The sequence below is a fragment of the Miniopterus schreibersii genome, assembly GCF_964146895.1.
Source record: "Miniopterus schreibersii genome assembly, chromosome: X".
In the NCBI taxonomy this organism is placed as follows: Eukaryota; Metazoa; Chordata; class Mammalia; order Chiroptera; family Miniopteridae; genus Miniopterus; species Miniopterus schreibersii.
Window position 1 is genome coordinate 26,035,513 of NC_138104.1, and position 23,810 is coordinate 26,059,322.

Genomic DNA, 23,810 nt, shown 5'->3' on the forward strand with positions numbered 1-23,810 from the left:
TGCCATGCTTCTTTCCTAGATTCTGGTGGTTGTCATCAATCCTTGGCAATCCTTGGCTTATAAATGCATTACTACAGTTTTTTTCTTCATTGTCACATAGCATTTTCCCCTGTGTCTCTTTCTGCATCTCATCTTCTTATAATGACACCAGACATATAGTGTTAAAGGCCCACCCTAATGCAGTATGACATCATCTTAACTTGATTACACCTTATTTCCAAATAAGGTCACATTTATAAGATCTGGGGATTATGGCTTCAGCACATCTTTTTGGGGTACACAATTCAACTTATAACAAGGGGCAAAGATTAGGGGGGTGGACGTGACAAATGGATAAAGGAAAATGCTAGTTTTAGAAGGATAAAAACATGGTACTATGCATATATGAAGTTAAAAGCATACAAAATCATTAATATTCATTATAGATACACATATTAGTAGTAAAAGGCATACATAAGAGTGATGCATACATATAGTAGCATGCAGAAAGATATGTATGAGAATGATAAACTTCTTACTTAGGATAGTGGTTAGATCTCATGGAGAGAGAAGTTTAATTCAGTCTGGAAGTCATACACAGTGGGTTTCAACTTTATTTGTAATTTATGTTTCTTATGTTGAGTGATGGGTGCATTGATGTAATATCCTCCTTACTTTTGTGTGAGTCTGAAATATTTTCTTAAAAAAGTTAATAGAAGGAAGGGCAAAAATGATCCTACATTGTGAAAACTGTTTAAGAAAAAAAAGTGAAGTATTTGACTGGACTGTAGGATCAGAGAAGGGGAGGACCAAGGGTTTGAGAGTAGAAAGCTTTATTAAGTTAAGATTCCTTGAGTGCTTGTTAGTTAGCATCAATACATTTTTCTATTTTCTGTGGTAGCACATCTCATCCTAGAGTATATTAACATTATTTATATTATCTCCCTTACTCCCTACAGTGTGATCTTCTGAATGATTGGGACTTTAAAGGATTTTATTTATGTCTCCTAAAGCACTGAACACTGTGTTTTCTTCTTCGAAGATGCTTGATAAAGTTCTGTTAAAATAAAATTAGTGTAATGTGTCCACGACCCTTTTCTGTCACTGAGGTTGACTTTTAAAAACATATTATCACATAGTTACACAGTAGTCCTTATGGCCACAACATAAAAGGTACAAGGTTGTTTAATGAAAGAGCAGTCCAAGTAGGGATTGTCACTTGAAAAACCTCAAATTGGTTCTGTTTGGTTCATGCTATGTTGACTGTGTGTGTGTGTGTGTGATGCATGCATATCATATGTAGCATACAGAAAGATATGTATGAGAATTATAAACTCATTTAGGATACATACACACACACACAGTCAACATAGCATGAATATATATATATATATAATTCTGTTTTCATATAGTTAATATTAAAGGTCCTTATCTTATGTGGGCTCAAAAATCTTATGGGGTTTGCATTAAACAACAGATGAATATACAACTCTTTGAGATAAGCCTTTTTGGGGCACACTCAAGATCCATGCCCCTCCCACTGACCATGCTCCAGGTACTTGGAACCCTGAAATTGCTTCCCAAGTGGCTCCATGTCCCAAGCCCCAATAGGCCTACATGCTCCTCTTCACTAAGTCTGTGCTTCTGAGGATTGAGTGTCACTGTCAGTGTTATACTCTCAGGGATGAGAGATAACCAAGAGGTAATGGCTGTATGCAGGTAATGGGACAAGTGGGCTGCATTATCCACATATGTGCATCTGAAGCCTTTCATGGTGTGGGAGGAAGCTCAAGGTATATACAGAAGAAGCCGGCAGAATTTAGGGAATGCGATGTGGACCGAGGGTCTGAGGTGGAAGACCCACTCTCCTCACATCACTAGAACAGAACTTTGTGGAGTCTAAGTATGGAAGACAGACCCTAAACTGACTCCCAATAATCCCAACCTGGAATTCACATTCTTGTATAGTCCCCTGCTCTTGAATTGGGCAGGACCTGTGACTCTCTTTTACATTAGGTCCAATAGAGGGCAGCCTTGGACACTCCAAGGCATCCCAAAGTGTAGTGAAATTCACCTAACCAGTGATTCCAGACTTATATTAGTTACTGACAGACTTGCGTTTTAAAATAGTCTTGATAATAAAGGGTTAATATCCAAAATATATAAGGAACTCATACAACTTAAGAAAAGGAAGACAAACAATACAATTAAAAAATGGGCAAAGGACCTAAAAGACACTTCTCCAAAGAGGACATACAGATGGCCAAGAGACATATGAAAAAATGCTCAAAGTCACTAATCATCTGAGAGGTGCAAATTAAAACCACAATGAGGTATCACTTCACATCTGTCAGAATGGCTGCCATCAACAAATCAATGAATAAGTGCTGACAAAGGTGTAGAGAAAAGAGAACCCTAGTACACTGCTAGTGGGAATGCAGACTGGTGCAGCCACTATGGAAAGGAGTATGGAGTTTCCTCAAAAAATTAAAAATTGAACTGCCATTTGAACCAGTGATCCCACTTCTAGGAATATATCCTAAGAAACAGGAAACACCAATTAGAAAGAACTTATGCACCTCTGTGTTCATAGGAGCACAATTTACAATAGCTCAGATCTGGAAACAGCCCGTGTCCATCAGATGAATGGGTAAAAAAGCTGTGGCACATTTACCCCATGGAATACTATGCAGCTATAAAAAAAAAGGATCTCATCCTTTGGGACAGCATGGAGGGAACTGGAGAGTATTAAGCTAAGTGACATAAGCCAGTTAGAGAAAGACAAGTATCACATGATCTCACTCATATGTGGAATATAATGAACAGAATAAACTGATGAACAAAATAGATCCAGAGACACAGAAGCATGGAACAGACTGATCAATCTCAGAGAGAAGGTGTGGATGGGGGAGTGGGGAGAGATTAATCAAAGAACTTACGTGTTTATAAGCATAACCTATGGATACAGACATTGGTATGGGGAAGGCGTGGGGGTGGGGTGGTTGCGGGGTGGAGGGGATCAATGGGGTAAAAAGGGAACATCTGTATATTTTCAACAATAAAGATTAAAAAAAAATTCTTGATAAACTAAATAAGAAAAATACATTTCTAAATCACACCCAGTATTCTAAATATGAACATGGTCTTTCAGGTTAAGAAGGTAGATTTTTCATGTTATTAGAGATATTTTATTTAATAGTTTATTCATTGATTTAAACCTTCCAAATATTTTTATACATGGCATCTAGGCTCCCAGTTGAAGTTTGCCCTGAAACCTTTAAATGTTACAAATGTTACAGGTGGTCCAATTTGAATATCTGGTCTATTACCCCATCCCTTTCCTCATTTCCTGTCATACTTTTTTACCTAAGCACTGAAACAGTGCTGCCCCTTGCTTTGGAAATGGCCTCTGCAGATGGATCCTGTAGCCCATCTTTCATAGGTCTTGGACCTAAAGACCTAGTCCTTGGGCAAGACTACCCTGCCCCTTTGCCCACGCCAGACCGCATCCACCCTCTCCCACTCATCTCACTTTATCTGCACATATTCCATGCACATATTGTCTAACTCCAAACCACTTCTTCCCCATGCAAACAGTCCCTTGGGGGCTACCAGTCATCAGCTTGTTAAGGCACACCTGTATTGAGCCCATTTAGGATCAGCACAATCCTTCTGAAGAACATTTTCTTTCTCTGACAAACCTCAGGTCTGAACTGTCAATATCCTATTTGATTTCTGACCCATGTTACATACAAACTGAGACGCATTTCAGGACCATTTCTGTTTTTATAATTTTATTTTTTCATAAAGTAAAGACCAACAAAGCCACAAAAAGTTGAAAATGTGTCAGGATGTACCTCTTGGCATTTAAACATCCTTAGCCTCTTCATTAAAGTACAGAGTTTTATTGCTAACTTTTTAAAAGAAAATATTAATTGGGAAATTTCCAGAACGAGAACAACACAATTATCTGGGTGATGGTATCTACCAAAATAAACGATTTGCCGTGGGAATAAGAAGAAAATATTAGCAACTATATCACCTAAAGGAGCCTGAAAATACTCCATACAGCATCCTGATTTGCCACAGTGCCACTGGATCTGCTGAGCCATATTGACAAAGTGTCAGAGCAGCTTGCCTAGCAGCCTGGGTCTGTTGTAGAGTATCTTCTTGTTCTGGGTCCTGTTAAAAAAATGGCAGCCTTTTGATTACCCACTCAATAGGTAGGAGTTGCATTCTCAAGTAAGGTATATGTTGCTTTCAGAATCAAAAGAAGCCCACCAGTCATTTGTGCCTATTTCTTAATAGGATTTGAGATGTAGCAACCTGTATTTCCACTTGGAAGGGATATTTCAATATGCCTTAGAACTCTAGATCCCTAGAAAATTCATCAAGGAAAACTGCCTTTGAATTTCTGTGGGGTTCATTTCCCACCCTCTGGCATTTATACATCCTACCATGGTGTCTAGGTCAGTTGCTACATCCTGTTCATTAGGTCCAATCAGCATGATATCATCAATATAATGGGACAGTGTCCTGTGGAATGACATGATGTCCTGTGGAAGAAAAAGGCAACCAAGGTCACTAAACCCTTGTTGAAGCTGTTGTTTGCAAATATCTTCTCCCATTCAGTTGTGCCTTTTTGTTTTGTTGGTGGTATCTTTGGCTGTGCAGAAGCTTTTTAGTTCGATACAGTCCCAATCATTTATTTTTGCCTTTATTTCCCTTGCCTTTGGGGTCAGATTAATAAAATATTTTTAAAGACCAAGGTCCATAAATTTAGTACTTATGTTTTCTTCTATGTAATTTGTATTTTCAGGTCTTATATTTTGGTCTTTAATCCATTTTGAGTTATTTTTTTTTTTGTATATAGGGGACAAACAGTAGTCTAGTTTCACACTTTTGCATGCAGCTTTTCAATTTTTCAAGCACTATTTACTGAAGAGGTTTTGTTTTCTCCATTGTCTTTTTGGCTTCTATGTTGAAAATTATTTGCTCATGTACACAACAAAAACTTAACAGGGGGGAAGTGCATGTCTAAATTGGCAAAGGGACATGGAAATTAGATGCATTAAGAAATAGAGGGACTACTGTACATACAAAACATTCTTTTACAGAAACTTAATGTTAACCACACACAAAAAAAGGAAAACTGAGACACATAACTTAAAAAAAAAGAGGAAAGAGAAGAAAAAAGTATAGAATACAACAGACAGAAACACAAAGGAAAAGAACCAATGGAGGCACAGAGCTACCAGGAAACAAAAGATAAAATGGCTACAAGAAATTCTCATACATCAATAGTTACCATAAATATAAATGGATTGAATTCACTAATAAAAAGGCACAGAATAGCAGATTGGATCAAAAAACAAAACTCAATTTTATTAACCAATGTCACCCCAATAAATTCAATAAGAAAGTAAAAAACCACAACAACCATATGCTGCTCTCAGGAGACACACCTAAGCTTCAAAAACAGATCTAGACTCAGAGTGAAAGGGTAGACAATGATTCTCCAAGCAAATGACTTCTACAGAAAAGCAGGTGTAGCCATACTTATATCTGACAGGACAGATTTCAAGATAAAAAATGTAACAGGAGACAAAGATGGACATTTTATAATAATAAAGGGGACACTACATCAAGAAGACATAACACTTCTCAATATATATGCACCCAATCAGCGAGTACCGAAATATATAAAGCAACTACTAATAGAATTAAATGGAGAAATCTATGAAAATACAATAATAGTAAGGTACTTAAATACCCCATTTACAGCTATAGATAGATAATCCAAACAAAAAAATCAATAAAGAAATATTGGCGTTAAATGACACATTAGACCAAATGGACATAATTGACATTTACAGAGCCTTTCATCCCAGAACATCAGATTATACATTCTTCTCCAGTGCACATGGAACATTCTCAAGGATAGACCATATGTTGGGACACAAAGCTAGCTTCAACAAATTCAAGAAGGTTGAAAGTATACTAAGCATATTCTCTGACTACAATGCTTTGAAATTAGAAATCAACTGCAAAAATGAAGCAAACCACCCCCCCAAACATGTGGAGATTAAACAACATGTTACAAAAAAATTACTGGGTCAAAGAAGAAATAAAAGATGAGATCAAAAGATATATAGAGACAAATGAGAATGACAATATGGGTGCTGCTTCTGTCCAAAGGAGATTATCCATCACAGAATACTTGCTGAAGAACATCAACATGTCCCTCAACACCTGGTATGAAGCTTCTGTGCTGGTGAATTTTTTTCTCTATCTGGTAGTAAAGACTATATGAAGTAGTAATGGATTACAGAGTAATGAGGGCATTCTATTACTGTTACAACATATTACAGGGATACAAACAAGTGATACAATGTTTAGTACTAGAGTGTGTAGTGAGGTGGCATTCATATGAAGGATTAGTAAATATGTTAAGGAAGTCCAAGGAAAGAGTGAGGGAGTTCACAGTTGATCCAGAAAGAAGCACCAGCTGGTGACAAGGCCCCTGTACTGGAGCAGGCCTGGCACATCTGAGGAACATTAAGGAGACCAGATTGACTGGAGCTGAATGAGCAAAGAGAGTAGTAGGAGATAAAGTCAGAGAGGTGATGAGGAGGCCAGACTATATATGACCTTAAAAGGCCATTGGAAGAATTTTGGCATTTACAGTTGACTTTTCAACAATGTGGGTGTTAGGGATACTGATCCCTTATGCAGTTGAGTATCCATGCATAATTTTGACTCCTCAAAAACTTAACTGTTGACTAGAAATCTTACCTATAACATAAACAATCAATTAACACATATTTTGTATGTTATACATAGGGTGTCCCAAAAAATGTATACACACTTTAACCACTGATAACTCACTTAATTGTCACTCCTTTTCAGGTATAACTGATTTGAAATAATGGGTGAAGCCAGACTAAACTTTGAACAAAGAAAATTTCCCCTAAAGTGCCACTAGACTTTTTTTAAAGGGGATACATAAAAGATAAAGTTTACGGTTCAAAATCAGCAACAGTGGATGAATTGAGGGCACACAAATACCAAATGAAATGATTATTGATGTTTGCGATTCCATTGTTTCGAGTTATCAGCAGTGCCTCGACCAGAAGGGTCATCAGTTTGAAAACAGGCATTGACAAAAAATTATTCATTTCTGTAGATTCTTTTAAATTTTGAAAATGAACTCTATGTTAATAAATACTGACTTTGTAATCATTCAAAGCGTGTATACATTTTCTGGGACATCTTGTATTATATAATCTTTTTAAAATTTTTATTTTATTTTTCTTTATTTTATTATTTTATTTTATTTATTTTATTTTTTCCATCACCATTTATCATCCCATACCCTCCTCTACATCCATTCCCCTCTCCCCCTGCAGTCACCACACTATTCTTACAATAAGGTAAGCTAGAGAAAAGAAAATGTTAAGAAAATCATAAGGAAAATACATTTACTGTTATTTATTGAAAAAAAATCCACATGTAAGTGGACTCATGCAATTTAAACCTATGTTGTTCAAGGGACAACTCTACTTTGAGAAAAAAGATGCAAAACAATGGCGGGGTTTAGAGTGCAGAAGTGACACAACAGTGATAGCAAACACATATGTAGATTTTATCTATGTCAGACTTTGTTGAAAATTTTACAGGTATTAATTCATTTAATTCTTACAACATTCCTCTAGAAGTTAAGTGCTATCACTATCCCCATTGTTCAAATGAGTAAACTGAAGCAAGAGAGGTTAGGAATGTTGTCCAAGGCTACACAGCTAGTACATGGGAGAGCCAGACTGCAAAGCCAGGCAAGCTGCTACAAGAGAGCTGCTTCACCCAGTGGGACTTCAGTTTTAAAAGGCTCACTTTGCTGCCATTAAGTAGTGTGCTCAGGCATCAGTTAAGTCTATTTCATCAAATTGCTCCCAGTGTTGCAAAAGATCACTGTGTCAGGTCAAACAGCAGATGAAGTCTGTGGCTTGAGTTCAGGGGCCATAGCTATACTGTTTGTAAAATACCCATGTTTTCTCATAAAAAATGGGAGACTAATGAGCTCCAAGGACCTGTCCCTCCATAGAAACACCAAGAAAATGAGCAAAAACTGGAATAATCGACTATGTCAGACCTATGGAGTATCATCAAAGGATTATAGTTATCAAGTAAATGTTGAATTCAGTAAAAGGTGACAAATTTCATAGGAATGTTTTGTGGCATTTTAATTTAACCTTGTCCCACTTTCCTCCCCAGTGTGATGGCAGTTTTAAAGTGGCAGCCTGTATTCTCCCATATGGGTACCTGGTTCCAGAAGTAGTAGAGTAGAATTTGTTCCCAAGGAGTTGTGTTTGTTTGGATCTGTCTGGAGGTTCCTTGAAAGACTGATGCAAGGCACTTCCATTTGCTTTACTTAACTGTAACTCTCAGGGCAGAAAAATAGCTAAGCAGAGGGTGCTCCTGGAAAATATTGAAAGGCAAATGAAGCCATTGATACCTGGGGCAAAAGATTATAGTTTGTGTAAATACTAAACACATTAAAAGACTGGGAAGAAAGGCTGAAGAGAGTTACTTAAGGGAATGAGGGCTCTGAAAAGCTCTCACTTATAATGAATGTCACATGCTTGTTCTGGTCACAATGCTTGTGGCCCTCAGCTTTCACCTCTGGCTGATTTCAGCCACAGCACAAGTAGATAGTGAAGGCTAAGATAGTTATAAATTGATTGGCTCAGCACCGAAAGTGTTCCAAAATTGAGCCAATCAGCAAAGACGAGAAGGGTATTTTTTCTATTATCTTTTGTGGACTCCAGGAATTTACGGAAATTTCTGCCATACCACTAACTGATCATAAGCTAAAGAAACAGAGATTTTAGAGACCACACATGACAAAGTCTTCTTAAAAATTCATTTATAGCCCTGGCCGGTGTGGCTCTGTGGTTGGAGCGTTGGCCTGTGGACCAAAGGTTCACGGGTTTGATTCCCAGTCAAGGGCATGTACCTGGGTTGCAGGCTCGGGGCATGTGCAGGAGGCAACCAATCGATGTCTCTCTCTCACATAGATGTTTCTCTTTCTTCCCTTCCCTTCCCTTCCCTTCCCTTCCCTTCCCTTCCCTTCCCTTCCCTTCCCTTCCCTTCCCTTCCCTTCCCTTCCCTTCCCTTCCCTTCCCTTCCCTTCCCTTCCCTTCCCTTCTTCCCTTCCCTTCCCTTCCCTTCCCTTCCCTTCTCTCTAAAAATCAATTTAAACAATATCCTCGGATGAGGATTAACAAGGAAAATTCCTTTATAAAAGTCATGAAGCAAGCAACTACATTGCACAGCAAGCAATAACAACAAATCCTAAGGAGAAAAATTTGACTTACAGAGTTACTACATTATTATATTCAAAATGTCCAGTCTTCATTTAAAAATTAAGAGGCACACAGATCCCAAAACAAGAACATACACACAGGAGTAAACTATATTAGCAGTGAATGTCCCTCAGACATAAACACATGGAAAGATGCTCAATGTCATTAGTCATAAAGGAAATGCAATCAAAACCACAATGAGACACCACTTGCCACACAATAGATTGGCTATAATAAAAAGACAGCCAAGAACAAGTTTAGCAGGGAAGATATGGAGATACTGAAATCCTCATACATTGCTGATGGGGATGTAGAGTGGTGCAGCCACTGTAGAAAATGTTTTATCAACAAGTTAAACATCTAGTTTTTATATACACACTGATATATATTATCAGCCATTCTACTACTAGTTATATACCCAAAAGAACGAAAAACAGGTATTCAAATACTTGTACATGAATGTTTATAGCAGTACTATTCACAATAGCCAACAGGTGGAAACAACCCAAATGTCTAACCATAAATAAATAAAAAGATAAAATTTGGTATATTCATACATTGGAATAGTACCAGTTATAGAAAGGAATGAGTACTAATACATGCTACCATATCGATGAATCTAGAAAACATCATGCTAAGAAAAAAAAGCTAGATACAAAAGGCTGCATATTGTAACTTCCATTTATATGAGATATTTAGAATAAGCAAATCCATAGAGACAGAAAACAGATTAGTGGCTGCTAGAGACTGGGAGAGGGTCCCTAGCTTACTGGCTATGAGATCTTTGGGAGTGATGAAAGGTTTCAGATAGAGGGGATGATTACACAACATTTTGAAGGTACAAAATGTCACTGAATTGTACACTTTAAACTGGTTAACTATGTTATATGAATATTTTTAAATGCTCACTTTTAACCACTGGAATCACACCCAGAGGTCTCACAAGATTATGAGTTCACAGGAATGAGACTAAATAAAGCAACATCTGGATTAGGTCTCCACATCACATTCAGCCCTGGCCATAAATTCATTGACAGAAAGCATCAACTTTCCCACCTTTCCATACTTCACACCCTTTGTGAGTGGGACTATTTGAATGTGTGTAGGTTAAAGTAATAGGGTTAATGCCTCTATCCAACCCTTGCTGACTTGCTTGCTCCTCTCTCTCTTTTCTCTTTGCCAGATAAGACTGCTTGCTGACTAAGGCTCATTGCAATTGACTGCTTTACTTCTGTTATAGAACATGCAATGCCCCTGGCTCTCAGAAACTTGCTTGACCCTTCTCTTATTAATTTATACCTGGCCTTGACCTGCTGCACATTGAACACTGGGAACTTTTCCAGGTGCTTCCTAATTTTTATCTCCTAAACTTGTCCGTTCCTATTTGTACCTATTCCTTAGCATGTCATTCTCTATTTGGAATCCTTTCCCCAGTAAACAATTGTGAAAATAAGACACAATATGCAAAGGACCTTTGTGAAGTACATACATGGTTAATAGAGCATTACTTTTCATAGTGAACATTCACAGAACTACTCAGAGAGAACCTGAACTTTCTATTTTGATAATTAATTCCATCTTTAGGATGCATTAAATCCTTAGGAATAAGATTAGGATTTAATTAGCAGGTGCTCAATGAGTGCTTGTGCTTTGAAGTGAATCAATGAAATGGTTTTTAATGCTATGTGCTGTCTCTGTTTCAAAGTATGTGAGATCTTGGTTGGGTAAGTGTAGGTGGGCAGGTGCTCGGAGGTGGAGATAAATGGTAAGGATGATGACCTGTTCTGTTGCATCAAGTCCTAGCCAGTACTATATGAAACAACGCTTAGTTAAAGCCTGGGGGAACCACAAGACAGAAATGGCCTGATCCTGTCAGCAATTTTTCCCTAGCTCTGAGCATGGTGCTTGGCACATAATAAGCATTCATTGATTTTTTTTTAATGAAAGAAAAAATAAATGTTCAGATTATGACTCACAATATAATTAACAAAGATGGGCAGTGGAAGTAGACTTGAACATGAAATCAGAATCTGTAGGTTCTAATACTAATTCATGGACTCCATGCAGGGCTTGGTGCAAGTCCTTTCCCTAGTCTGATCCTCACACATATCTGGAAAACAATGGTGTGATGGTGGAGAGGAAAATGGACAAGGTTATTTCTAAGGGCATTCGTACTACCTTGATATTTTATGATAACAGTGACCACATCTTGACAAATGGTAAATTGATGAAGCACAGGGAGTTGTGATATGGCTGTGAAATATGCCATCAGGGACCCAGATTGTAACATGGATACAAGTTTCAGCTTCTGTCAGAGAATGGGAAAGAGACAAGATACCTCAGAACCTGAAGACACAGAGGGAAAGGCAGTGGTCCTTGTTGTTACAACCTTGTCTTTGCCGTGCTAGGCAGTGGCAATGACTGAAGTTAGAAGCCATATAGCATCACTCAGATGTAGAACCTTAGCTGAAAAGAGGGAAATGCCAAAGATCCAGGGAGATAGAATTAAAATCAAGGTTAAGTCAAGAGCTACCTTAGTACATAGAACCCTAGGAAGATAGAACTGAAAGGGCCCATCTAATTCAACCTCTTAATTGAAGTTATAATGATATAGGCCCAAAAGGAAAAGGAAACTGGATGAAAGTCACACATACAGCACATGGCAGCATCAGATCCAGAGGGCAGGCCTCTGATTTCAAGTCCAGTGCCATGGCTGTGTCTTCAGATTAGAAGTTCATGCCTCTGCCTCTCTGTCTCTGTCCCTGTTTGTCTCTCTGTCTCTCTCCTCTCCCTCCTCATTTTTTATAGCATATAAGAGGAAATTCCATGAATGATTTACAACTGGAAGAGAAAGTATGACCTGGGAAGATCTTACAGAGCAAGCAAGTACATAATTTTGTCTGCAGTTTCATGGGATGATCGGACTCCATGTTAAGAACCCATGTCATATAAGATGTCCTAGAATCCTAAAAACTCAGGGCAGGAAAAAACTCTGTCATTGATTGTACTATTATTGAGCATCTTTGACAGCTCTTCTGTTTGACAATTTTCTGTATTAGAAGGTTTTTGGATATTGTAATCACATCAGGTTTGTATTGCTTTTAGCTAAAAGCTATTATAATACTCAAAGTGAAGTAGATATGATGTCAGGTTTCAAATAAATTAGATTAAAATAGATCAAATGAGAGTATGTTACCAAGGGTAAGAGTGAGTCATATTTTTTAATATTCAAACCACTTAAAAGAACTTTAAATTTTATTTTTCAATTATAGTTTATATTCAGTAAGAGTAATATTTTAATGTGTTCATAGAAGGTGTCATCCAGTTGATGCACATCTGTTCATTTTATATACAGCATTTAAAATAGTTTCACATGGATTTCTGATGTCATCATTACAAATTAGGACTCTACAGATCATACTTACATCCATTCTGTGTGGCAATTTAATATTTTTCTGGTATTCTATTCTCCAAAATTTCTATAATAACTCTAGATTCTTGGAGACTGAGTTTAAAATTGTAAATGTGGAAGAACCTCCCACAAAGGCAAAATAGTTGAGGTGGGAGCCTCCATCCGTAAAGCTTGGCAGTGGATTCATGGAAGTTAACCTGAGGTTGGAAAGGTAAAATAAAGTGAACATGGAAACAAATTTGTAAGTTTGTGTTCTAACTAGCCAGCCTGTGGGATCCTGTTTTTTAAAAATATATACCTTTTTAAAACCATCTTGTTTTTTTAAAAATAGCTTCATTGAGGTAATAATTGACATACCATTAACTGCACATATTGAAGTATGCAATTTCATTTAAATTGGTTTTTTTTGTAAAATACATCTTTATTGATTTCAGAGAGAGGAATGGAGAGGAAGAGAGAGAGCTGAAACATCAATGATGAGAGAGTCTTCATTGATCTGCTGCTTCCTGCACACCCCTGACCGGGGACTGAGCCCACAACCTAGGCATGTGCTCTGGCCAGGAATCTAACCGTGGTCTCCTGGATTTTAAGTTGTTCCACCCCTGGCCGGGCTCATTTAATTTTTGGCATATGAACACACTTATGAAACCATCACCACATTTAAAATGGTGAACATAACTTTTATCCCCCAAGGTTTCCTTATTCCCTTTTATATTTATTCTTTTGCCCCTCCCTATACACCAATCCCAATACAACCATTGATCTCCTTTTTGTCACTGTAGACTAGATTGCATTTTATAGAATTTTATATAAATGAAATAATATAACATGTACTCTTGTTGGTCTGGCTTCTTTCACTCAGCATAATTATTTTGAGATTCATCCATTGCTCAGTAGTGATCCATCATATTGATGAACCACAACTTGTTTGTTCACCCGGTGATGGACATTTAGGTTGCTTCCAGTTTTTGACTATCACTGTGGACCAAAAAGGGTCACATACTAAACTTGACAAGCTCAGGGGAGGCTTGCATGGCAGTCTTGCAAACTTGGAGACCAAAAGTAACCACATAGGATGATCTGAAATTAAAACTTTTATTTTAAAAAAATATGTCTTTATTGATTTCAGAGAGAGGAAAAGAGAGATAGAAACATCAATGATGAGAGAGTCATCAATTGGCTGCCTCCTGCACACCCCCAACTGGGGACCAAGCCCGCAAACCCGGGCATGTGCCCTGACCGTGAATCAAACCTTGATCTCTTGGATCCTAGGTCAATGCTCAACCACTGAGCTAGGAAAACTTCTTAACTAAAGAAGTCAGGGATGGTAGTCATGTCTTAAGGTCTGTATCTTCCTTGACAAAGATCAGTCTCTACCTTAACTGAGCCTGTTGCCTTTTTGTATCTAAGATAAGGTACCTTTGGAATGTCAGAGTAATCCCTTTCTTGAGACCGACCCCTCAGGGCACAATCTCCCACCAGAGAGCAAGACCAATGAACCCCTCATTGTTATCTTGTTCCTTTGCATACCATCTCTATGTGCTGTAAATGTTAATTGTTAACTACCCTATATCCACCAAAGTAAAGGACTATTTGTCTCTTCATTTTACTCTTTATCCAGTCCCAGAGACTTTCCCGCTTTGCTTTCTCACACCTCCCTAATCTATCACCATGAATTTCATGTACCCCTCTTTAGGCCTCCTTCTTTGATTGTAATGTATAATATAAAGAGCAAAATTGCCATTCTCTGGAGCATTTTCTCAATCTTTGAGATTTTGCTTCCCAGCAATTGTCAGTTCAGCTCAAATAAACTCATAAAACGCCATTAAAGAGTTTCAGTATTAAAAAAAAATTCTTACAGGTTTGGACGTTTCTTACATTTACATTACAAATAAAGTTACTATACAAACATTTGTTACAAGTCTTTGAACAGATACATGATTTTATTACTTAGGTAAATACTTAAGGGTGGTATGACTGGATCATATAGTAAGTGCATGTTTAACTTTTAAGAAACTGCTTAAATATTTTACAAAGTGATCGTACAGTTTTACATTCCCAACACCAGTGCATGATTATTCCAGTTGCTTCACATCCTTATCAACACTTGCTCTTTGAATTTTAGCCATTCTAGTGAGTGGGTAATGGCATCTTTTTGTGGTTCTAATTTGCATTTCCATAATAACAAATGATGTTGGGCATCTTTTCACATATTTATTTGCCATTGATGTATCTTCTTTGATGAAGAGTCTACTCAAATATTTTGTCCATTTTATTTGATTATGTATCTTCTCATTGAATTGTGAGTTTTTAAAAATTAATTCTATATACAAGCCTATTGTCAGATATATGATTTACAAATATTTTTTTGAAGACTGTGACTTGTCTTTTTATTCTCTTAACAATGTCTTTCAAAAATATAGGTGTTTTTAATTTTTAAAAAATATATTATGGATTTTAGACCGAAAGGAAGGGAGAGGGAAAGAGAGAGAAACATTGATGTGAGAGAGAAACATCAATCAGTTGCCTCCTGCATGCACCCTGATTGGGGATCAAACCCACAACCTGGGCATGTGCCCTGACCGGGAAATGAACCGGCAACATTTCAGCCCATGGGGTGATGCTCAACCAACTGAGTCACTGGCCAGGCCTAGAAGTTTTTAATTTTGATGAAGTTCAATTTATCAAGTTTTTCTTTTATGGATTTTTTTTAATGCCTTATAAAAGCAATCTTTGATTAACTCAAAGTCTCAAAGATGTTTCTTTTACATCTTTTCTTGAGGTTTTATAATTTTGGGTTTTATATTTATGTCCACAATCCATTTTGCCTTAACTTTTTTCCATATTGAGAGCAATTTATTTATTTATTTACTTTATCTTTATTGTTGAAAATATTACAGATGTTCCCTTTTCCCCCCTTGACTCTTTTCACCCTGCACCCACTCCCACCCCAGGCCTTCACCACACTATTATTATTTGTGTCCATGGGTTAAGCATATATGCATGTACATTGTTTGGTTAATTTCTCCCCACCTCCCACCCACCCCGATCTTCTCTCTGAGATTCATCAGTCTGTTCTGTGCTTCTATGTCACTGAATCTATTTTGTTCATCAATTTATTATGCTCTTTAGATTCCACATATAAATGAGATCATGTGATATTTGTTTCTCTCCCTGGCTTATTTCTCTTAGCATAATATTCTCCAGCTCCATCCATACTTACCCAAAGGGTAAGAAATCCTTCTTCTTTACAGCTGCATAGTATTCCATTGTGTAAATGTCCCATAGTTTTTTTATCCACTCATCTAGGCAAAGCATAAATAAAAGTTTTGTTTTGTATAGTGTAAACACTGAAATTGTTGTTTTTTAATTTTTGTAATGAAAGTACATAATTGCTGTGGCATCCACTTCAAAGATAGCTATCTCCAATAAACACATTGCCAGCCATAGGGCTAGGCAAAGAGCCAGGCCACTGAGTTTCCTATGTTTTACAAATCTTGGTTGAGTTCAATAACTGACCATTTGAGCCTCTTTTTTTTCTTCTTTTTTTTTTTTTTTTCTTTTCCCAGGATTTAAATTCTGGATCTTTGTTTTAAATTCACCAATAAAAAATGAGATCTTGAAACCAGAAGCCCCACCCTTGACCCCAATAAAAGTAGAGCTCCAGGCCCATGCTCAATCCCTCTCTCTTTGCTGTGTGGATTCAGGTATGCCATTTCTAGGTCATGTAAGTAATATAACATTTCCCCCCTCAAAGTTTCCTGGTGGTTACTGTAAAGGGTATCTTGCAACCATACTAAGAACTGCAAGGGGCCAATCCAACCACAACATTGGTTTTGATAGGCTGGGACTAGCACACAACATTTTGCATATTGCTACCCTAATTGTTCCAGCACCATTTGTTTGTGCTATGCTAACACCACACTATCTTAATTATAGTAGCTTTATAATATATAAAGTCCTTCCATTTTGTTCTTTTTAAAACTTAATTTGACTACCCCAGATCATTTGTCTTTTCATAAGAATTTTAGAATCAACTTGTCAATTAAAAAAAAAAAATGTCTGCTGGAATTTTGAATGGAATTGCATTGACTCTATAGATGAATTTGGAGAGAAATGGTTTCTGAACAATATTGGCTCTTTCAGCCAATGATCATGATGTATCTCTATTTGTTTAAATATTTATCTCAGTAGCATTTTGGAGTTTTCATTGCACAGGTCATTTATATCATTTGTTAGATTTATCCCTAAGTATTTCATATTTTTTGATGTCCTTGTATCTGGGAATTTTAAAAATGTTAATTTCCAATTGTTATATGCTAATATATAGAAATTTAGTTATTTTTTGTATATTGATCTTGTATCCTGCAAACTTACTCAACTCATTAATTCTAGTATCTTTTTTGATACATCATAGATGAACATACAATGTACACAAAGGAGAGTTTTGATTCTGCCTTTCTAATACAAATGACTTTCTTTCTTTCTTTCTTTCTTTCTTTCTTTCTTTCTTTCTTTCTTTCTTTCTTTCTTTCTTTCTTTCTTTCTTTCTCTCTCTCTCTCTCTCTCTCTCTCTCTCTCTCTCTTTCTTTCTCTTTCCTCCTTCCCTCCCTCCCTCCCTCCCTCCCTCCCTCCCTCCTTCCTTCCCTCCCTCCCTTTCTTCTTTCTTTTCCTTACTCTTCCTCCTCCTCTCCCTCCTTTTCTTGCTCCTTTTCTTTTTCCACTTCCTCTAATTCCTTTCCTCCTCTTCCCACTCTTTCTCAATTGCTCTTGCTAGACTCTCCAGTCCAGTGTTGATTATAAATGATGAAATGGACATCCTTGCTTTGTTCTTGATGCTAAGGGAAAGGATTCAGTCTTTCATTATCAAGTATGATGTTGGAATAGTTTGAGGAGGATAGGTGTTAGCTCTTCTTTGAATGTTTGGTAAAACTCCCCTGTGAAACCATCCTGACCAGGGCTTTTGTGTGCTGGGAGTTTTTTGATTACTGCTTCACTTCATCAGCAGCTATCAGCCCATTCAGTTTCTCTGACTCTTCCTGATTGAGTTTTGGCAGGTTGTATTTTTCTAGGAATTTTCCATTTCATCCAGGTTGTCCAGCTTAGTGGCATATACTTGTTCATAGCATTTTCTTCCAATCCTTTGTATTTCTGTTGGGTCAGTTGTTATTTTACTTCTTTCATTTCTGATTTTGTTTATTTGGTGCCTCTCTCTTTGTTTCTTGATGAGTCTGGTTAAAGGTTTGTCAATCTTGCTTATCTTTTCAAAGAACCAGCTCTTGGTTTCATTGATCTTTTGTTGTTGTTTTTCAGTCTCCATGTCATTTATTTCCATTCTCAGTGGGAACCCCCCACAGCTAGATATCCCTCTGTACCTTCAGCTGCTGTCTGTGGGAGCCCAGCCAGCCCTCACATGCCTCCGCACTTCCTACCAGTCTCTATACAGTCTCCACTTTTCCTCCTTGGTTATGAGGGTGCTCTCCAGCTTGTCTTCAGTTGCAGTTCATTATTCAGGCTGGTTTTTCTATATTTTAGTTGTAATTCCAGTTTGGTCCTGGGAGGGTGTCAGTGTAGCTTCCGCTCAGTCTCCCTCATTCAATAAAGATGAATTTTAAAAGTATATGGCTACACCTACTCAAATACTTACTTTTTGTATAAATTCCAAATCCTTACTTCTAGCCTCCATTTTAAAACTTTATATGACTCCTTTTATTTATCATGGTTCCAACAGAATCATATGGCTCTCTCAAACTGGATAATTGAGAAACATTTAATTAGTGGACTATTTACCGAGTTGTGGGCAGGATTTAAGGAAACCAAAAAGATTCCCTGGAGTTATTAACTGTAGCAGCCCTTACTTTCCCTAGGTTTGAAGGAATAAGAGGAGAGTGCACTTATCAGAATCTAAAAGGAGATGGTAGCCATAGAAAGTGCTGCTTGACAGAAGTTGTTACCTTCAGAACAGGGACAAAAGAAACCTTTGGCAAACTATCAGGGAAGCAGCCATGGAAATAACTACTCTGTCCTCTCTCCCTTCTAACCCCTCACTCTGAGCTCCTGGAAGTCCTTCCCACTGCCTGAAACCAACTTGAAACATTACCTTGAGGGGGGCCTATTGAAGTAGTCCATGCAGGTCACACCATGGGGTAGCCTATGGGGCAGCGGCAGCAATGGAAAATATTAAGCACAGAAAACTCAATAGGAGTTGGAAATACATGTAAGAACTCACTGGAAAGCCTTCCCCCACTTGATAATTTGGTTAAAGCTATGGAAAGTTCCAAATAAAGATAACAAAAAGTACAAATAAGTATAAATATTTGATTTTTTAAAAATATATATTTTTATTGATTTCAGAGAGAGGAAGAGAGAGAGAGAAACATCAATGATGAGAGAATCATTGATCTGCTGCAGCCCACAACCTGGGCATGTGCCCTGACTGGGAATCAAACCCCAATCTCCTGGATCCTAGGTTGATGCTCAACCACTGAGCCACGCCTGGCTGGGCTAAATATTTGATTTCTGCATGACTTTTCAAGGGGGTTTTAGCCCCTGTGTCTTCTCCATAGTGTACACAGAAGTTCCACAGATACTAAGTTAAGAACTACTTACTCTGGAGAGCATTATATAGGAATGCATGCCATCTTATAATAGCTTTTATTTCATTAGATTTTATCCCTGCTATATTTCCAGCAACTTTGATATCCCAGAGTAAAGCTGACATATTTGGTCAACTGTAAGTGACCCAATCAGACCTGTCCTTTTCTCAGGTCTGCTGAATCTGAGCTATAGTATGGAATCTGAGCTCTAAAGGTGAAGGAGACAGAAAACATGGGGTTGACCATGTGATACTGGGTTGCCTAGCAACACTGGCTGGAAGGCTCTTTTTCTGTGTCTGTTGGTAGAGAAACTTGGCTTAAAAAGTGTGTGACCGAGATGGGGGTGGAGAAGCAGAGAGAGAGGGACAGAGAGACAGAAAGTGAAATTCAGAGACAAAGACAGGCAAATGAGAAAGTTTATTGATATACAAAAAAATTAAATTAAAAGAGAATAAGAGCAAGTTTAGGGGAAAAGGTAAGTGGAGAGAGGTTTAGGGAGTGGGTGGTGAGATAAATTTAGCTGAAGAAAAGAGAAAAGGTAGAAGAACAAAGGCCAGGAATTATTTATTAAGCACCACTGTGACCACCGCCATACTAAGGCCAGTAAAGATCCTTTTATAGTAACCACAATGATGATTCATTCTCTGAGCACAGCTCTTTACAGTTTACCAAGTGCTTTCACAACTGTCCTTTCATGGGGGGCTTACTGCAGCTTTGATTGTCATTACTTCAACTGTGCACATGAAGAAATTGAGGCCCTGAGATGAGGAGGAGTTGTCCAGGGTCATAAATTTAGTGAGGTTAGAGCCTGTGGCCCTGACTCCAAGTTCTGTGGCTAAGGCTGGGATGCTGCTCTGTTTGGACTTTCCAATTACACCCTAAGTGTGGTGGACACGACAGGGTGATGGCTGCTCTTTACCACCTGTTGAGATGGGAGATGAAGACCTATTGTTAAATCTCAAGCCAGGAGAGGCCTTTTTCTTCCAACTTCTTTCCCCCTAATGTGTAAATGTGTCCATTTGTACCTCCAAGAACAGAGCTTAATTGGCCCAAATATGCAGTGAGCATCCTACAAACCCTTGATATATCTTTGGGCACACATCTTCTCAGGGAGACCTTGCCTCTCAATTTCAGAACAACCACTAACAATCGCAAAATACCTCTTGGACATGACAGGAGTAATTTGTGACTAGAGTAAGAGGTTCTGAAAGATCACACATAGCAGAAGAGCTGGCAATTGTGTGTGTCATGGAGCAGTTGAGTAGTTATTTCTTTTCATGACTCTCCAGTGTTTGAGGGCTGGATGGACAAAAAATAAGCTCAAGTCCTCTGTTTGGCACTAAGGTTCTCTCCTGCTACAGTCTTCCTCTTGTCTGTTTTATCCTGTACCTGCTGAGAAATTTCCAATAATGTCACTCATCTACTCAGAGATCTTCAATCATTTCTTCATTCATTATATTAGTTTCATTATCCTGCATTCAAGAGTCACTTAATATTGCCCCAAACTTCCTTTTCAGCTTCATATCTGTCTATTCCTAGAGTTAAAGTGCCTGAAAAACTAAGCTAATTATTGATTCTCAAACACACTCCATACCTCACATCCATGCCCTTGTTCAACCTATCCCCTGTGCCTGGAATTCCTTCCCCATTCCAGTCAGACAGTATTTCCCCATAGCACTTGGCTTTGTGATGTTGCAAATCAGCTAAGCTAAGCTATGTTTTTCAGAATTTCTCTTTATGTAGATTAGGGTGATCCACAAGAGAGATTCCTGTGAGAGATTTGGCACAGAAGGGAAGCAGCAGCCATTTTTTGCCTCATAAACATTGTCGCTTATCTGCTGTCTCACCTTGTTCGTGCAAGGCAGCAGTCAGGCCTGCAGCTACTCTATCTTCTCCTGGATCCTATTTCAGCTTTTCTGACTTCTGAACCAGGATGTGTTTAGTTCAATGACAAAGGGGCTCAGCTTCTCCAAAATATTTACATCATCAAGGTCAGAGGCAACAGGAATGGACATGGTTTCAGTTTATTCTTGTGAGCTCCAGCACATGTCTGCAGGATCCATCTTGTTCTTGCTCTCCCCCCACCTTGCATTTATCTTCCCTTTCCTGCTGCCTGATTTGTGGGTTTTAAGATACAAAATCAGATGCACAGATAACAGTGCTATAGTGACTGTTTAACCAGTCCCCACAGTAGTCAAATCCCTGTAACAAATCCATGTATAAAATTATTTCTGTCATTCTACTTCCTTGATTAAACTTGAATGTGAGCTTCTTGGTGGCAAATACAATGCCTTTGACAAATTTTGACAAATTTTACAGCTTACAAAATGCTTTTGTATTCATCATTTCTTCGAATTATCACAAGCAGGGCCAACATATATAGTCATGCATTGACCAGCATTACTTTCATTATCCTGGTATCAAAGTTTTGATGGGACTGCTGCTCTTCCCTGGAGTTGAACAATATGACAGTCATGGCCACCACAACCATTCATAGTGGATTACACAAAGATTCTTATCCTCATTGATCTGATGAGAAAATGTGAGGGCAAGGGAGAGATTACTTCATTTGAATGATGAAGTAACTTTCTTGATTTCACACAATGAATAGTGCAATATATATTGTTATTTTTCAAATAAAAGATCCAATCCTTTATTTTTGAACTATTAGGATAAAGCATAGGTGATGCTCCTTAGTCTCTTACTTTCCCATCTTTCATTTCCTATTGCTTTCAAAGTCAGTTATGAGTGGGATGACAATAAGGTTTGTCTTATTAAAGAAAACACCCACTCCACAATGATTTGGCATTTGCTCTTTCCATAGCAAGAGCATGCTGGGAACAAAATGGTGAGAGCCACCCTAAATGAGGACACAACTGTGTGATGGTACATGATCCAGACAAAGGTTTATCAGAGCCATCTCCTGAAACATAAGTTCTTTATAGATATTGTTCCACTTGAGTTGCTAAAATTGTTCCATATAAGTATTGTGTACATAGAGAAGTCACACCCATAATAGGGCTAAATAAGGCCTAAAAATAAAGCATAACTGAAAAATGAAGAGAGAAGAAAAGTGAGCTAATCATTTGAAACACTGGATATATCCTTGAAATTCCTAGTTAGTAAGCCAATAATTTCTTTTGTGCTTGAGTCAGTTTGAGAGGTGTTTCTGTTACTTATAAATAAAACTCCTGACAATTATACAGATTGGTACTAAAAATTGAGAGTTTTGAGTTAAAAGCATAAAAATAATGTCAAGGGAAGTGTTTAAAGTCTGCAGACCAAGTTTTAACATCAGTCTATGAAATTTGCAAGTCACTTCTCTTCTCTGGGCCTACGTTTTCCCACCAGTATAAAAAAATGATTTTACTAAATGATTTCTAAGGATACTTCCATAACAGTACTCCTGGTTCATTCTGGAATTCTTAACTTCTGAAACAACAAAGCATTGAGTTGGAGGTAGGAGAGAAAGATTGTAGCCTCACTTCTGTTTCTGCTTACCTGGGAGATATTGGTTAATACTGTTTCTCTTTGTGGGTCCCACCTCCTCTCCCACATCCATGTGTAGAATTTAGACTTGATGCCCTGAGGGGTACACTATAGCCCTAACATAACAGGCTTCTCAGAGTCTCTGAAAGCTTGTCCCTAAATCAGGTCAGGGACATTTCCTGCATTTCCTGTTTCTCTGGATGTTTGTGGGTTTCTTTATTTTCACATTTGTAAAATATGTTCCCAGTGAGTCCTTCAAACTTGAACACTTTGTGCTTCTTCTGGAGAAAGGTCTTACTACCCTCTCCTCACTTAGGAAAGGTTAAGATGTTTTGATGTTTTCCTTGGTTATGGTTCAGTCTTTAGAAGGAATTCGACTAAAATTTCCTTGTATTCCACTATCTGAAGAGTGGCCACTGGGTTAAAAAAAAAGGAAGCAGGGTGGGTGCCAGAGTTGGAATCAGATTTCTGTACCAGATGGGAATATTTTAATGATAATAAAGTTAGATATGAATAACTTTTAAATGACAGTATTTCATCTTTTCTTATGAGTAGTATTCCATTTTATATATGCACCACATCTTCTTTACCCATTCACTTATTGATGGACACTTAAGTTGTTTCCTTGTCTTGGCCACTATGAATAATGCTGCAATGAATATAGGGGTGCATATATCTTTGTGAATAAATGTTTTCAAATTTTTCGGGTAGTTACCAAGAGAAGGTTTCTGGGTCATATGGTAACTCTATTCTTAACTTTTTGAGGAACCTCCATACTGTTTTATATAGTGGTTGTACTAGTCTACATTCCCACCAGCAGTGAATGAGGGTTCCTCTTTCTCCACAACCTCTTAACACTTGTTATTAATTGTCTTGTAGACAATATCCATTCTAACAGGTATGAGGTAGAATCTCATTGTAGTTTATTTTTATTGTTGACACTATTGCAGATATTTCCCATTTCCCCCTTCT

The 23,810-nt window shown here is 37.8% G+C and overlaps 1 protein-coding gene across 1 annotated transcript in view; it reads right to left on the bottom strand.

The window, feature by feature from the left end:
- Nucleotides 1–3,782: 3,782 nt before the first annotated feature.
- The window catches only part of PWWP3B (PWWP domain containing 3B), a 111,434-nt gene continuing 91,406 nt past the window's right edge, over nucleotides 3,783–23,810 (bottom strand). The window contains exons 5-7 of the transcript XR_013998013.1: nucleotides 15,977–16,058; nucleotides 4,437–4,535; nucleotides 3,783–4,161 (exon numbers count right to left, since the gene is read on the bottom strand). The gene's annotated coding sequence lies outside the window, so the exon portion shown is untranslated. The remainder of the gene's footprint in view (nucleotides 4,162–4,436; nucleotides 4,536–15,976; nucleotides 16,059–23,810) is intronic.